The sequence below is a fragment of the Rattus norvegicus genome, chromosome 1, assembly GCF_036323735.1.
Source record: "Rattus norvegicus strain BN/NHsdMcwi chromosome 1, GRCr8, whole genome shotgun sequence".
In the NCBI taxonomy this organism is placed as follows: Eukaryota; Metazoa; Chordata; class Mammalia; order Rodentia; family Muridae; genus Rattus; species Rattus norvegicus.
In genome coordinates this window covers 124,098,412-124,111,118 of record NC_086019.1, presented here as the reverse complement: position 1 = coordinate 124,111,118, position 12,707 = coordinate 124,098,412, and the positions used below count along the sequence as shown (strand labels likewise).

The 12,707-nt window shown below is 37.4% G+C and overlaps 1 long non-coding RNA gene across 4 annotated transcripts in view; it reads left to right on the top strand.

Annotated features, from left to right (window-relative positions):
• The window catches only part of LOC102555866 (uncharacterized), a 104,096-nt gene extending 93,185 nt beyond the window's left edge, over positions 1-10,911 (top strand). For all 4 annotated transcript variants that reach the window (XR_010060327.1, XR_010060324.1, XR_010060322.1 and 1 more), the window contains one exon: positions 10,085-10,911. This is a non-coding gene — a long non-coding RNA (uncharacterized LOC102555866). The remainder of the gene's footprint in view (positions 1-10,084) is intronic.
• The last annotated feature ends 1,796 nt before the right edge of the window (positions 10,912-12,707 follow it).

Sequence of the window (12,707 nt, the reverse complement as noted above, 5' to 3'; positions counted from 1 at the left end):
ATAATTTCAAATTGGAGAGTTTATACATGCTAATCTGGATGTTGCTTTTTTGTCTAGTAACATGAAGCATAATAAGTTTTAGCCATATGAATATAGTCGGTATTGGTCAATCTTCTATTCAGCTTTCATCTTTTATGGCATAAGCAAGGACTATTACAAGTAATGGGACATTAAATCAGGACTTTGAAGTTCAACTATACCTTTGGAAATGATCTGTAATGTTTGAGTCAGGGACTATGGAGTCACTTTATCAGACCATTAAAAAGTAACATATTCCTATAACCAGACAGATTACATAGATGGGGCAATATCTTTCCAAATGTATAGTCACTATATTTCAATTCCTTCAATATGTAGGGGTATATGTGTATCTTTTTATACATATATATGCAAGCTTTTTACTCATTTTTTGAAAATTTTTACAGTCATATTGTATTACATTTTTAGCTTTCTTTCTCCTACATCCAGCATATACATGTTAGCTCTATTCACCACTAGAACGATTATCATTTCTCACTAATTATTATGTATATGAATAACTACTCAGTGCTGTGTACACTCGTTATTGAATATATACATATATAGATCGATGTTTACTGATATGAATAGATATAGATACAGATACTGACACTGACACAGATATAGATACCAATATAGGCACACGTATATTTGGGGAGTAGTGTGTATGCAAATGTGTATTTGCATAGGACTGACATCTTGGTATTACATAGCCTACTAAGGTTCTTGTCTATACAATAGTGATCTTGACTCCCCTAGTATCACTTAATTTTGTATAGCTTTTTTTTAAGTTTGGGATTTCCTAGAAATTTCCACTTTGTACTGACATAACAACTGTGTGATAATTGTTCCAATTTTATTTAGATATCTGTGCCATTGACATTTCATATATCCATATTCCCTATTGTATATGGAAGACATTTTAGTCATAGCAGACATTCTGAAAGTATGTTGGCTACATATGAGCCAGGAGTGGGGGTGGGGTAGGTTGCTCCAGGCAATGTATCCATTTTGGTTGGTGGCTTAGTCTCAGAGAGATTCGAGGGGTGTAGGATAGTTTACTCCGTTGGTCATCCTGTGAAGGGTAAAGGGAATTTCTAGGATGCATTTCAGACCAGGGATGGGCAAGGCTCCCATGGATCAATGCAGGTCACCTTGGACATGATGCCTAATATTAAGGAAATGGAACCAAAGGAGGCCAACTCCTGTAGCCAGGTAAGTGCCCCAGTAGAAAGATAAGGGTACAAACCTACCCACAAATTTTTAAACACAAAATTTGTCCTGTCTAAGAAAAATTCAGGGAAAAAATGGAGCAGAAACGGAAGGGACCATTAAGTTGCCCAAATTGAGGCCCATCCCATGGGCAAGCTACAATCTCTGACACTATTAATGATAAGTCCTTATCCTTGAAGACAGTAGTTCAGCATAACTGACCTCTGAGAGGCTTTACTCAGCTGCCGACTGAAAGAAATGCAGATATCAGTGTGGTTTTGCATACTCTTGTCATTCATTCGTTGTATTTTGACAAGTGTGGAATTCTGTCATGTTCTCTGTCACTGTAAAATTAAGCTTCTCTCCTGGGGAGGGGGCGCAGGTAAAAATGTCTATTTTATAGGCATTGGCATTTATAGCATAGTTAGAAATCGTACTGTTTCAGGAGATTAGCAGAAATAGATTCTTCTCTGGGGTCTATGGATTCACAAACCATGGGTAGGTGTCTACATTTACATTAGCTGACATGAAGTCCCTCATAAATCATGAGATAGGTCTACAATACTGATCACAAATGTTGTGAAAAGTTAAGGTGTGCTTTCAAGCATACAAACAACTCATAACCTTGTAAGGGTTAAGATTTTGAAAATTGTAACACTTCAAATAATAGGAAAACTCATGAAGTTTACCTAGAACCTTTGAGTCTGTTAGCTGCAATTTTTAAAACAATATACTATAGTGCTATGGCAAAGAACTAATACTGACTTGAATAACTCAGTTGACTGAATAACTCTTAGTATTGTGATAAATTCTAAAACCAACTTTACTGGAAAATAGATCAGCATGTTTAAACAGCAGCCTGGATGGAATATATTGGTGAGTCCTCTGGATCGTGTTGTTCTTGAATTTGTGTGGAACCAAAGTGGAATAGCACAGATATTTGCCAGTTTTCAAGGAAATCCTTCCAATATTCCAAAACAATAGTTGTGACTTGAATGCTGCAGAAGATGTCATCAGAACAAAGAAGAATAGATGGTTCTTTAGAGTGAGCAGCAGTTGCTTCAGTGTACTACTTTTGGTATTGATGTCATCATATTCTTGAGAAGAGAGAAGGCTCAGAAAGCAACTTGCTTGCTTGGGAATATGAGCATCTCAGAATTTTCTAGGATATAAGTATTAAGAATAAGGGATATTGGTGTTAGAATACAGTCCCATGTATGGTGACAGGTGGGTGAAAGAAATATCTTTTGTGTTTTTCTGTCTAGACAGCAAAGGATTTGAACAATTTCACTACTGTGAGAAACACAATACCAAATGAGACAGAGGTAAAATACATCTGCATCAAACTAGTTTTTGATGGATTTTTAATGTGCATTTGTACTCTTGAGTTCCAAACATTTGAAATTTAATGGTCAATTCTTAGACCAGATTAAGTCAGATAAAAATCCAAGTATGGCTTTGGCAGGATTAATGAAAAACAGTTATTGGCACTTAAGTAGTTGATGGAGGAAACAGAGTAAGATTTATTCTGAGATGCATGCTCTAAGATGTATATTCCAGTAGATGGTGCAATAGACATGCACACACAGAGATGATGTGAATGATGTCAGTTGTTAGAAAGAACATAAAAAGAATGCATGTAGAATTGATAGTGGTGTTAGAAAAATTCTAGTACAAAGAATACAGTATTAAAATATTGGTGTAGGGGAGTTAGCTCAGTGGTTGAGCACTTGCCTAGCAAGCACAAGGCCCTGGGTTTGGTCCTAGCTCTGAAAAAATATTATTGTATTGAATACAATGTTTAATGATTATCAATTATACCTGATGGAGAGGAATAGAAAATATGGTAAAGTGGCCATGTTTATACAACACCACATAAGAAAGTGTATATATACAAACAGTGCTGAGAATATTTATACTTTAAATATTTGATTTCTCAAGTAAACACCTCCATAATTATTTCTATATCATTATGATATTATGAAATACACTATGCCAACGAATATTTCTGGAATAAGGCTTGAATACATAATTTCTTTTTACAATTGAGATGCCTTATAATGGCACTCAAATAGACATAATTATATTATGCAAAGTTAGAATTAGTTTATATTAGGATGTGGGATAAAATAAATGACACAGGACATGTTTGGAGAAAACTGGAATGGGCAGCCTAGTGTCAGTAGGTCCCAGATAGAAAAGGAGTTTCGTGGACATATCCAGTGTCTAAGTCCAAGCATCTAGATAGATGCTATGCCCACAGTACCACTGTCTCATTTAGTCTGTTGTAAACCAGAACTAGTGTCAGAATGTTAGATTTTCCTGTTTTTTTCTCCTTTTTCTTTCACTAGTTTTGCTGCAATAGATTGGAAGCAAAGAGAAATAGATGAATACAAAACAAAACAGCAAAACTGCAAGACCACCAAAAATAAAAACAAACATCAATGACAGCAACAAAAACAGAAAAACAGAAAAACAAAATCAACTCAGTCCTGATTAATATCTCCCAGGTAGCAATAGTCTTTTGACTCCTACTTTTAGGTTTGAGATTTCTCTACTAATTAGTCCTCAATCCATTCTCTCTCTCTTTATTTTTTTTTTTGATGCAGACAGAGATAACAAGAGCTAGTTAAATTACCTGCACATAGGTTTCTACCACTCAGGCTCCTGGCTGGAATCCAGCTCTCAGCTGATTCCAGGCTCTAGCCATGGATTAACTATAAGCTTCTCAGCCCAGAATGAAGGCTTTCTTTCAAACATGATGATAAAGAAGAAACCCAGCATATGCAGGACCTTTTTGGCCTTCTCCATGATAGTACTGACTCACCTGCTCCTGTAATCTCTGCAAAACATGTTCTTGTATCTGAAAACACTGATTATACTTAGAATTCTATCATTCATGCCTCAGTCTTGAAGTCCTCCATCATCTGCCTGGAGTGTCATTCACCTGGGGCTTCACTCTCTGACAATGACCAGAAAGGTGCTGTTAGGGAAAATTTCTAGCATCAACAGTTGGAATTCAGATTCTTCATTATTGTACAAGATACAGGAATCTCATAAATTTGCTCTTCTGAAGTGTCTTCAAACTCTTGCTTTGTTTCCAAAAGTATTAAATTTGTATTGGGTACAATGTGACTGTATATATTCTTTTACTGATATCCTCTCCTAGATGTCTTCTCTTCGTGACAGTCTAGGAAAAGACACACAGCAAAAAAGCCTGTCTAGTTTCATATGAAATTTCTACTTGCTATCTTTGTATACAAGTTGCATTTTACCATCATTACCTTGTTGAACTGGAATTGAGACACAAATTTCTATTTTTTTTTTAGAGTCTTATGTCTGCCAAGTATTTATGCAGCCCAAACAACCTCCGGTAGCTCTCTTATTTTCAGATACTTAATACAGTAGTCCTCCTCTTTTCTCTCCTATATTGCCTGTATCCTTGGGAAATTCAATTTATCAAGCATGAGACTCAGCTGATGATAACAAGCAAGTGAGATAAAGGAAAAAGAATCTAGTTCTTAGGACTACTGGCTAAATTACTACTGATAGTGGCTAGTTGAACTACTACTGATGGTGACTGTCCATTAAAGAAAAAAATGGAGAAAAAAATCACACACACACACACACACACACACACACACACACACACACACACACACACACAATTTGGTGGATGGAGAAAACTCCAACCAAGTATTTCCAACAATTTTAGTTTTTCCTTTAGTTTGTTTCTATGCCCTAAGACAAAGTTCTATGTGTAAGCAGAAGAATTATCTCATTCAAGAACAGATAAACTATTACACAAGAGAGTGTTGCAGCAGGGTTTCCATGTTGTAATAAGTCACCATGGCCAAGGCAATTCTTATGAAGGACAACGTTTAATTGGGGCTGGCTCACAGCATCTGACGTTCAGTCCATTATCATCTGGCAGGAAGCATGGCACCATCCAGGCAGGCATGTTGCTGAAGGAGCTGAGAGTTCTATATCTTTATCCAAAGGCAAACAGGAGATGACTGCCTTCCAGGCAGCTGGGAGGAGAGGATCGAAGCCCAACCTGAAAGTGACATATTTCTTCCAACAAGGCCACACTTCCTAATAGTGCCACTTACTCCCTGGGCCATGCGTATCCAACCCACTGAAAACAGCATTGTTAATTATAAGTTCAAAGCTGATCTTTTTCTACCTTTCATTCCATAAACTGCTTAGAAGTTCAAACCAATAATTTTATCTATATTTTCTTTCATATATTTATTTTAGATTTTTAAGTAATAGATATTTGTGTTCATGGTCTTACTTTTCATGATGTGCAGCTCTGGCCTCATTCTTGGGCCTGAATTAGAGGAATGTTTTTTCTTAGTCATTTATTTGTTTCAAGCCTATTTTTCTTCCTAGTGCTACTTAGGTCTTGTAGTGTATGAAAACTCACTCTACTATTTTATGAAGTATTTGCTTACTATTCTATGAGGAGTAGTACATTCTATTCTTGATGTAACTTTTTATATTTTTGGCAAAGCAAGTTAAATCATTTCCTTATATTATCTATCAAATATTTTAATCAGAACTTCTTAAAATTATTTGAATCAAATCAGGAATTCTATAAAATCATCAAACTAGGTTATTTAATGAAAATTCATTTTCATTTTAATCTGCAGGAAATTTGCCCAGTAGGATAGGCTAGCGCACAATAATCAATAATAAAAGACTATAGGTAAAACGGTTTTCTTTGGCCAAGCACACAATATCAGAAAAATGAGTAATACTACAATGGCAATGAGAAAGCACACCAGAAGCAAGAAACAGTTCTGGGATATAGGTTGGAACTATGCTGTCCCAGGATTCAACCATCTGAGCCATGCAACCTACTGGGTCATCTCAGGAAGCTCACTATCCCACTACGGCTCCTCATGTATAGCGCCTTCCAGTTTAAAATCAGAAATCCCACAGAAACAATTAGCCTGAAGGTATGATATATACACTAAGGACCTCATGCTGACTCATCTAAGCACTGTACATGCTGCCTTTGTCTCTGTGAGTTCCTATGTACTTGTATCATTTGGATTTAGAGGACCTACCTTACTTGGTTCCCTCCCTCCATTCTTGTTTTATAATGTTTTTATATTTTCTTCCACCATGTTTCTCAACCCTGAGGAAATGGAGAAGTCAGACTTCCCTGAGTATTCATTGTCTTCATAATGTCTAGCTATGGGTCTCTGTGTTTGTTGCTCTCTCCTGTAGGAGGAAACTTCTCTAAAAATGGCTGAGCTAAGCAATTATATATGCAGGTAGGAGAATATCATTAGAAGTTATTTTATTTGTGTGTGTGTGTGTGTGTGTGTGTGTGTGTGTGTTTGTGTGTTTCTATTTATAATTTCAGAATAGTACTAGACCTACACCATCTAGTCTCAGGATTTTGGTTGCATAAGCCATGTTGACTGTGAATACCATCTCAGAGGGTGTACCTTAAGTCAAAACAGATATTGGTTGGTTACTTCCACAATAATACTAACACTGTTCCACCATGACACTAGCATATCTTGCAAGCAAGACACCACTATAGATCAATGGCTGGCTTGGTATATTATATATCTTTGGTAGAATGAAAAGAACATTTTTGTACCTAAGACATTTAGTTACAGGCTCTATGTAGTCACCAGCTCCACATCTTCACCTTCATTTGGCCTTATACATATTTTCTTAAAAAATTGGGCCTTGTTGTACTTTTGGGAAGAGAGTGTTATATTCTTGGAAACATCATAGATTGTTTGGGCATGGGCATGGGACTCTTTTGGACAACTAATTAAGATAAACCCAACCCTGTTACTAGAAACTGCCAGTTGAAAAGACATGACCATTTGTGACTCTGTCTCCTCAATTTTATGGCAATTTTATTTTTATTACCAATATGTATGAATATGTGTTAGAAAACTTATTCTGTATTTGTTTCCCTTGCTTTCCCACAAATGGCCCAGAATTTTAGCTGTCTCTTCCCATATTCATTCACTCATCTACATCTTCCTTCCCATTCCTCACTTCATCTTCCATTTTGTGATCCCTTTGCTCATCCAAAGCTATCTACCCTTTCTCTCATTTCTAAGGGGTTTTAGCTCTACCATCTAATCCTTTAGCTTATATCTATCCTCTGCAGCTTAAAGTACTGTATCTTTATAATCATTGACTGAAGAATAATAGTCACATGTAAATATATATCATAATTCTTTTCTGGGTCTGGGACACACCATTGTGATCATGTTTTTGTAGTTCCATCTAAGCAGATGCAAATTTATGATCTTATTGCTTTTAGTAGTTTAATAATATGATGTTGGCCAAATTTACCACATTTATTTGTCTCTTCTTCTAGTCATATACATATACATTGATTTATTTATTTTTTACTCTCAAATAGAGCAGAAATTACCATGGTTGAGCAAGTGTCCTTATGGTAGTATGAATTATCCTATGACTAAACCATCAAAAGTGGTAGAGCTGTATTTTGAGGTAGACTGATCTTCTTGACAAAACAAAAACAAAAAGAAGAAAAGCAACTGGGTTTATACTTGCTTTACAGGACTGCTCTTCTATGACCAATGGATGACTGGTTCTCCCTTTCTTCCAACTGTCATTAAGATGAGCTGTTACTAGTGATATTTAGCCATGATAGCATGTATATGATGAAATCTCAATTTGTTTTGATTTGTATGTACCTTATGTCTAAGGATGTTGGACATTTCTTTCAATATTTCTTATTCATTTGATGACCTGTACTGATATTTCTGTTTGGTTATGGTTGCTATCATAAAAATATGTTATTTTTTGTTCTTGGTGTATAGTGTTTATTTGAGTTCTTCATATACTCAGTATATTTGTCCTCTATTTGATGTATAGATGGTCAACCTCTTCACCCATTCTGTATTGTGTCACTTTTCCTGAAATAAGGTGGCCTTTACTGTGTAGAAACTTTTTGGTTTCATGAGGTTCTATTGGTCTAAGTCTCTGTGTTACTGGTGTTCTCTCTGGAAATTCTTTTTTTTTGTGTCAATGAGTTTAAGGCTCTTTCTCACATTATAGTCCAATAAGTTCAGTGTATTTATCTTTAATGCTGTGGTCTTTGATATATTTAGAGTTGCATTTTCAACACAATTATGAGCATGAGTATATTGAGGAATTTTTTTAAAATTAGATATGGTATCTTTGTCCAGTGACTATATCTATCAATGTTTCTTCTTAAGTAACCAGGTGACCTTGGTTGTCTGGATTTGTATGGGTTTTCAATTGGATTCTATTGATCAATGTGTCGGTTATGATTACTTGCTATTGATATGGGATAACCCATACAACATTTTTCATCTTCGCTCTGAGCAAATAGACTCGATTAGTTTAAAAAGAAAGATACTCAGCCAGTGTTGCTTGCAAAGTTGTGAATAGCAGTGATACATATAGCCGATGCTTTAGTTACTGTCTGCAGGTCATGGCCACAACTTTCTGTAGCAACTTCTTTCTTTAAATTACTATAAGTGTTAAGATGAAATTAACCCTTTAGCCCTCACAGTGCTTTTGGTCACAAAAAGGGAAAGCAGAATAATGGAGATAGAACAGAATATTGTCTTACAATGGTATATAATGTCAATGGAAAAATATCATCATAGGGTAATCTTGTTACTGGCAAAAAGTATTCTGCTGTAAGAGAGAAAAAATGGTACTAAGAAGTTGGAGATCAGGACCAGATACTGGTTATCCTATTTCTACACACAACAGTGTGATAAATTGGACAGTAGGAATCAAGAAATGTCCCTGTCACATTGCTTCTTGAATGCTGACTGTCCATGAGAATTATAAAAACAAAGGTATTGCAAACATTACTATGAAACTACAGTGTTAGGCAGAAATAAACACAATGCCATTTTACAAGTATAAATAGATTATGTTTTCTAGAGTAAGCAAGAGCCAAATATTTTAATAGGACTTTACTGTTTATTTTATACACTCATCCCAGTTTGAATTAATATTTTGCATTTGTTGTCATACCCAGATTGTTAGCAAGAGTCACAGACAAAGTTGAAGGTTAAAAACAGTTGATGGTTGAATGCTGAAATTTATAGAAAGCTCAGAAGTACTGAGCTGAATAGTGTAAATGAACCATATTTTCTGTATCCATTCTTCAGTTGAGGGACATCTGGGTTGCATCCATTTTCTGACTATTATAACTAAGATTCGTGCTAACATAGTGGAGTACATGTTATTATCGTATGGTGGGATATCTTATGGATATATGCTAAGAAGTAATATAGTTGGATCTTCAGGTAAAAGTGTTTCCAATATTATGAGGAACCAACAGATTATTTTGGGAGTGATCATATCAGTTTGCAGTCCCATCAGCTATGGGAGAGTATTCCCATTGCTCCACATACATGCCAACCTGTGCTATATCACTTAAGGTTTTGACATTGGCTATTCTGATTGGTATAAGGTGGAATCTTTTGTGACAGTGAAAAACCCTGGTTCCAGGTTGAGGACGATTGAAAACCCAGTGATCATGAGGGAGGGAAGGAGTTTCATCTGACTCCCAGGAAACTAGACCCAAGCCCTCCATAGATTTGTGACCACCAGTTCAGTAAGGACCATGACCCAAACACCTTCACTGATAGAGGACACAACCGCAGGTCATGTAGTCTCAAGACTGATGAGGAACCTAAAGTCATGGAGGCTTAGCCAATGCATTTCTGTTGCCAGACACTCCTCCCTGCAAAAGCTATTTAATCTCAGGCCCACTCTGAGAAATGGGGTACAGTTTTACTCATTCAATTTCCACCATGACAATAAATGACTTGAAGCCATGGACTGCCTCTTTTATCAGGATCCTCCATGAAGAGCCACCAAGAAAGTCTTCACCTACAGAGCTTCCTTCTACACCCTCATGGAAGGATTCCCTGTGCTCCTAGTAGCACCCACCACTAAACTCAAGCCTACCACCATCCAGAAAGGACTCGCCCAGTGGGACCAGCTGGAGCTCCACCCCATCCCCCATCCCCGGCCTAGATCCAGCCTCTGAGCCTCCATTTCATTCTCAGCTCTTCTGAGGCATTCCAGGGGTGACTGGATGCCCAAGAGCCTGAGAACCAGATGGCTCCGGCGTCTTTGCAGACTTGGGACCTGACCTGAGAGCCAGCTCGGGCTGTTTCCAGTACTCAGACTATGCTTCCCCACACACCCCAGAGGGGTGTCCCACAGCTTTCCACAGCTCAACACCGGCCTGGTGACAGCATGGAGTAGTGTGATCAAACTTCCTGCATCCAGCCTTCCAGAGACTAATCCTACAGCATCTCAGTTGTTTGATTTTCATTTCCCTGATGATTAAGCATGTTGAACATTTCTTTAAGTGCTTCTTGGATATTCAAGATTACTCAGTTGAAAATTTTCTGTTTAATTTTATAACATTTTTTTAAATTCGATTATTTGTTGTTTTGGTGTCTAACCTTTTGATTCTTTATATATATTGGATATTAGCCCTTTGTCAGATAGCGACTTGGTGAAGATCTTTTCTCATGTTTAGGCTACTGTTTTGTCTTCTTTAGAGTATCTATTGCCCTACAGAAGCTTTCAGTTTTATGAAGTTATGATTATCAACTATCAATGTTAGAGCCCTAGCCATTGTTCTCTTCAATAAAATTTCTCCTATGCCAATGTGTTGAAGGATTTTCTCACTTTTTTCTATTAAATTCAGCATGCTTGGCTGCATGTAGAATTCCTAGATCCACTTGGACATTAGTTTTGTGGAGGATAATAAATATGATTTATTTATTTATGAGTTTTTCTATATGCAGACTCAAAAGGACATGAATATGTTATCAATGATAAGTGGATATTAGACAAAAAACTACAGAATACATATTATACACCAAACAGTGCCAAAGAAGTTAAACAAAAAAGAAGATTCAAGTGAGGACGCTTGAATCCCACATAAAAAGGGAAACAAAATAGTCTGGTAGGCAGAGGAAGTCAGAAACCTGGGTGTGAAGGGAAATGTAGGGACAGGATCAGGTATTTGGAGAGAGGCCCAGAGAAGGAATGAAAGAAATGAATGAAAATATGCAGCTTATGGGGATAGGAGTACTATCTGGAAAGTCACAGAAACATGGGTTGGGGGAGACTTCAATTAGTCAATGTGAGTAACCATATCCAAAATGCACAACAGTTGGGATATGGAACTTGGAGAGATCACCACCAGCAGCCAAATAAGACCCCTAATAGAGGGATGGAACAGCAACCCACCTACAAAACTTTAAACTCAAAATTGGTTCTGTTTTACAAAAAAGGTATGGATAGGGATGACGTAATGAAGACTGGAAGAATGACCAAACAGTGACTGGCCCAACTTGAGACTCATCTCAGGGACATGTCTCATTGATCCCATTGGTCCCACGGTACCAATCCTTGATTCTATAAGTGATAATATGTTGTGCTTGTAGACATAGCACATCTGTCCTCTGAGAGCCTCTACCCTGCAGCTGACTGAGGCAGATGAAGATATCCAGAACCATACATTGGATGGAGGTTAGGGCACTTTATAGAAGAGTTACACGACAGGATTTAAGACCCTGGAGATGATGATAACCCCAGAGAAAGACCAATATTGTCAACTAACCTGATCACCTGGTAACTTCCAGATTGTGAGCCACCAACAAAAGCATACATGGGTTGCTCAGAAACTGGGACACCTATGTAACAGACAGCCATTTTGTCTGGCCTCACTGAGAGATGATGTGCCTAATCATTTAGAGACTTGATGCACCAGGGTGTGGGAATACCCAGGGAAGGGCTGTAAGATAATGTCATTATGCAGCAGGCAGGTACAGGACAAACTATCATTGGATGTGAAGGAAGGGTAGGCAGAGAAAGTCTAGGAAGGAGGAGGAAAGAGGAAGGGGTGGAAGATGGAGACAGAGAAAGAGGATGATTCTGATCTAGGTGGTTTAGGTAAAATTTATCTTGTCTAAGTGGACAATTTCAATCTTTATTTACTGGCAGTGAATATATTTTGGATGTATTGTGGATTGAGTATTTAACATAGAAATCGATTGTTGGGTTACAGTACTTTGAGTCTTGATATTACCAGGTAGTTGGAACCAGAGGTCATGGCTGGCCACGGTTGGGCAGGGCAACCAGCAATGGGAATGGAGTGACTGCAGGGGTGAGAAGATAGCTAGGCTAATGTGGCGTGGTGCCACACTGGAACCAGCTGCTGCTGAGATAAATTAATGTTAATTCTATATGGCCTTATGGTGCCATAGCTAATGCCACGGAGCAACCACCTGGGTCAAAGAGAGGATGGAGTGGTGACATGCTTGACCCAGTTGCGTCTATGTTTTTATTTGTACCCCAATAAGTGGAAAATAACATTTTAGGCAAGAATCTACTAAAATTTCAAGGGTTTCTGCCTGAGAAAGCTTTATTTACTAAGTGAAAGAGGGTCTCAGCAT